Source organism: Pseudorca crassidens, unplaced genomic scaffold (genome assembly GCF_039906515.1).
Source record: "Pseudorca crassidens isolate mPseCra1 unplaced genomic scaffold, mPseCra1.hap1 Scaffold_246, whole genome shotgun sequence".
Classification (NCBI taxonomy): Eukaryota; Metazoa; Chordata; class Mammalia; order Artiodactyla; family Delphinidae; genus Pseudorca; species Pseudorca crassidens.
This window is the reverse complement of record NW_027136173.1, coordinates 687-5,392: the sequence shown is the minus strand read 5'-3', so window position 1 is coordinate 5,392 and position 4,706 is coordinate 687. Positions and strand designations below refer to the sequence as shown.

Below are 4,706 nucleotides of genomic sequence, written 5' to 3'. Positions count from 1 at the left end.
CTTTGGCCCAGAGCTGTGTCCTCGGCCCGTCTCTACCATGTCCAGCTCAATCCTGGGGGCGACCAAGGTGACACAGTAGGAATGTATTTATGATTTTGTGGCTACCTTCTGACTCTCTCCTTCAGTAGCGTTCGAGAGGTTTCTTTTGGTATAACGTATTTCAGAAAATCACTGAAAAGAAAATGGTAAGGAAATCCTGATGCAGGTGACAGCAGAAGTGGCAGGACCCTTCTGTGTCTGTGAGGAGGACACCGACTGTGCTCCTCACGGCTTTCTATCTGTAGTGTCGACGGCTCTCTTTGCGTGAAGGCAGGATAACCCTCTCGGGGGTACTGGTCCCACGCTCACAGGGTCGATGGGGACGGCCCAGAGCACAGAGCGAAACACACCGTCCTTGCTTGCGTGTCTGGAAGGAGAACAGTGTCTCCTAGGCTGATGATAACAAATAAATCAATAGATAAATAAATGAATGGGTGATGTGATCGATTGCTCACTGAGTGCCCAGTATATTCTGACCTTCTTGGCATGTATTCAGTTCTTTAATCCCGAGAGCCAGACACTATTATTTTCCCTTTAGAGCAGAGCAGACGGAGCCACAGAGAGGTTATGTCCCATGGCTGTACGTGGCACAGATGGGACTGGCCCTCCTGCAGGCTGACTGCAGCCCCGCGCCCAACCGGACACCATGTCATCCCACGAAGGGTGAGAACACTGAACACCTGGCACAGAGGCAGCAGTGGGAGAGCCCTGAGCCGGCAGCCAGAACCCTCCGCACAGCTCTGTGACCTCTCTGGGCTTCGGCCTCCCACCTCTGCAGCCAGGAGCACAGCTGGACTGTCTCCGAAGACCCTGCAGCCCTGAAAAAGGAGAGGCCGGACTCAGCCTCCAGTGATGTCATAACCGGCACCGTGTGGCCGGGAGGTGAGACAGCTGCAGTGTAGGTTTAGTCCTCTGAGTATAGGCTGTGTGCCCTTGGGTAAGTTGCTTAACCTCTCTGGAACTGGCACCATCACTCCAGACCGTGCAGGTTCACCGAGTCTGTCCAAACGCTGTGGCGGTGACTCGTTCCACGGGGCTTGTTGGAGGACATCCCCACGCCCTCTGGCACTGGATAAGCAAGGTTCCTATCCATCTCTGCCCTCACCACGAGCTTGCTTGCAAACCAGGGAGCCTTTCTCCAGGAGCTTGTCGGGAGCTCAAGGATTCTCTGTGCACAGATGTCAGTGTGGAGAGAGCGATCGTACGGGACACCGTGGGGGAAGCCCGAGCTGGGAGCCAGGCCACTATCTCGCTTATTCCCCCTCATTGACATTAATCTTTTGTATCGAAAGGAGGAAATGAAATCTCAGAGAGTTTATCAGTGACTTGCCAGGTCAGGAAGTGGCACGGTGGCTGTGAACCTGAGTGCCTGACGCCGACGCCCACGCACGCAGCACGGGCCGGCTCCCGAAATGCCCTGTGCACTCGGGGCACCTGTGGCCCATCTTGGTCCTGACTTCTGAGCCACGTGTCTCCTCTTTCTCTCGGAGTGCCCATCAAATAGGAGTTCCCTCCCCAGACCGCCAGGGGGCCCAACACCTGAAATAGACTACCCGTTCCCTCAGCACACACTTGTTGCTAATAAACCCCACCAGGCGCCCCCCCCGCCACGCACTGCAGCACCACCATCACTCTGCAGAGGAACACGTGAAGTCCTTCTTCTGAAACCAGGTCTCAGGGAAACAGCCGGGAAATTCCCACCAAATCCAAATCACTTTCTTTCGGGGTGTCAGGGAGCCACGGGCTGGTTTTTGAGGGAAGGGAAGATGTCAGCCTGACCTAGGGAGGTACTTGCGAAGATTCAGAGCCAAGCCCCTGCAGGGAGCTGTCACGGGTGGCGAGTGTCCTGTCCGTAGCCCTGGGCAAGCCAAGACTGAGGTTCCCTGTGGGGAGGCAGGGGGCAGAGCTGCTCCAGGCGTGTGTGGTCCACACAGTGGGGCATCTGTGAAGTGTTCCCAGGACTCGGGCACACTTTCAACGTACGTGCAGCATATGAGAGCGTCCAGTTTCCAGAATTGCTCCTCCACGTGTGAAGGTGGTTTTACGTGTTGAAGGGAAAACTGGGTGTCACATATCGTGTCCTTTGACGTGTTTTCTTCGCGATCCGTTTTCCTGACCAGGGTGAAAACTGTGGCAGAAAATACAAAGAGGTCTTTCCAGGGTGTTTTAGACGCAAGCCCCGTGCAGAAGTCACACGAGAGGGGTGTGGGATTCCATCCCCTCTGGGTACTTTTCTAGGCTCTCATCACCGAGCGCTGAGTTTGGCAGGGGCCCCCAGAGAAGGAAAATGAGAAATGGGCAACTTTCTCTGCAATCCGTCCTCCTAAGGGGAATAGAGGGAGTGTGTCCTCTGTGTGTCCAATGCCCTATGTCATCTGGCGAGGGTATCCTTTGGAGCTGAGAAACGGAAGCTCAAATTAACCTAAGCGGCTAAGACGCTCAGTGTGTGTGTTTTGGGGGTGTGGGGTGTGTGTGGGGGGGTACTCTTTGGTCCAGAGCCGAGGTCTCTGCACGTCCAGTCCAGTTCCCCACGCCAGCCCTGATGGGCACGGAGTCTCTTTGTCCAAGACACACCAAGGAAGACAGAGCCAGAATAAAGTCAACAGCTTTTATTACAAGTCACAGATTTCATAGAAAAAGGAATGTAGCGTCAGGTCCGGTCGTATGAAAAACGGTAAAATGCAGGTTTGTCCTGGTTGCTCTGTGGACACCCGGGGCAGGCTCTCCGCGACATCAGGCACAGCAGCTGCACTTGTCCGAGGCCCCTTTGCAGACGCAGCCCTGGGCACACTTGGCGCAGCCCACGGGGCAGCAGGAGCAGCAGCCTGGGGAGGCAAGGGCAGCGTGCGGTCGGACCACGCGTTGTCCGGAACCACCCTTCCCAGCAGCAGGCCTGGCCCCAGCCGCCCTCGGGCCCAGACCCTGAGTTTACGATGGTGTCCTCTGTCCTGAGGTAATTGCTCTCAGACACTAGGTTCAGGTTGCCCGGCCCATCTGTGCCCAGGACAGGGCACAGCGCCTTGGAGAGACAGTGAGCAGGGCCTCCGGGGACAGGAGAAAGCCAGCCCCCAGCACCACCAGTGATGTGAGCCAAGTCCTCAGGATCAAAGTGGAGGCAAAGCCCGCACAGAGCAGCTCCCGCTCGGGATAGGGAAGCTCTGGGCTGCTTCGACAGGGAGGGGCTGCACCAGGTCCGAGAAGCCACGCACGGCCACTGGTTCCTGTCCCTAAAGTGCTTCAGTCCCTGAGAGGATTCGGAAGCGGGACTCAGGAGGCAGGAGGACTAGTTCTAGTGACAGGTCTGAGGTTGTTTGTCGGTGGCCCGTCTGGGCCTCAGTCTCCCTGGTCTCTAGTGCGCGCCTGGGTCTCGGTCATGCCGAAGGTGATTCCAGCTCTGACTGTGAATCCCTTCCTGGTGAGGGGGGTGCCGGGAAGTCTGGTCACTGTCCTGCTCCTGCCTGCCTGCTGAGCTCTGGGCCCCCTCCTCGCACTCAGCCCAGACCCCGCATTCCCAGAGAAGGCCCCGCACACTCACTCTTCTTGCAGGAGGCGCATCTGCAGGCTTTGCAGGTGCAGGTGCAGGATCCAGCGCAGCCGCAGGAGCCGCCTGCCGGGAAGGGAAAGGAGGCCAGCAGTGAGCAGGGACGGGGATGCAGGAGCCACAGCAGACGGTCAGCAATGCCTCCCTGAGCCCTCCTCCTCTGTCAGGACCCAGCCCTGGGAGCTCGTGTCCACTCGGGCGGATAGAGAAGCCCCAGCTCCTCTCTTCTGGTCCAAGGAGAGTAAGTCCCCTCCTGATGGGACTCCACAGGGAAGGTCCCGGGCTCCAGACGCAGCCCAGGCCGACTGGGGCCGGGGGCCGGGGGCCGGGGCCCATGGCCTGAACCCTAAAGAGGCAGCGTCCCCTCCTCCCATCAAATCGTGGCAGGTCCGAGACCGCCTCCAAACGCTGGGTCCCGGTCTAGCAATCCCCTGACCTGCCGGGTGACCTCAAGAAGGACAGCCTGGAGCCTCCGTGCCCTCAGTGTCAACGGAGAGGCAAAGGGAGACTGACGTGCCCTCAGGAGCCTGGCTACCAAGAAAGCCCTGGACCCGTGACAGGAGTCCTCCTGAGCTCAAACTCAAAGCCCTCCCTTCTCGTCCTGTGCCTGGGAAGGGGGCATCCTAAGGCTCAAAGGCAGGGCTCCCTTACCAGTGGGGCAGGAGCACTTGGGGTCCATCTGGAGGAGGAGTGAGGCCCGAGGTCCAAAGCAAGGGGCGAAGCCGCTTCACGGGTCCGGTGGGGGCCGTGTGGGAGCGAGGAGCCCGGGGGCTCAGTTATAGGCCGAGGAGGCGGCCCGGGCGCAGAGGCCCCGCCCCCGCCTTGCACCCGCCCCGCGGCTCCGCGCCCGCGCCGCCCGCGCCGCCCGCGCCGCCCGCGCCGCCCGCGCCGCCCGCGCCGCCCGCGCCGCCCGCGCCGCCCGTGCCGCCCGCAGCGCCCTGGGCCGGGCTGTGAGCAACAGGCGGGGCCGAGCGCACGATTCCACGTCGGTGCCGGCTGGAGCGGAGGAACCGGGTGCCGTGCGGTAAGCGGTGTCCCAGCCCCCTGGCCGCCCCTTCCCAATGTGCCCGACGGGAGCAGCCACCGTGTTGGCGGCTTGTGCAGGAATCCGGCTCCCGCGTCCTCC

The 4,706-nt window shown here is 60.2% G+C and overlaps 1 long non-coding RNA gene across 1 annotated transcript; it reads right to left on the bottom strand.

Annotated features, from left to right (window-relative positions):
- Nucleotides 1-2,633: 2,633 nt before the first annotated feature.
- LOC137218146 (uncharacterized) lies at nucleotides 2,634-4,395 on the bottom strand. Its single transcript, XR_010940483.1, has 2 exons — nucleotides 4,232-4,395; nucleotides 2,634-2,864 (listed from the first exon to the last, which is right to left on the bottom strand). It is a non-coding gene; the product is annotated as an uncharacterized lncRNA (long non-coding RNA).
- Between the last annotated feature and the right edge of the window lie 311 nt (nucleotides 4,396-4,706).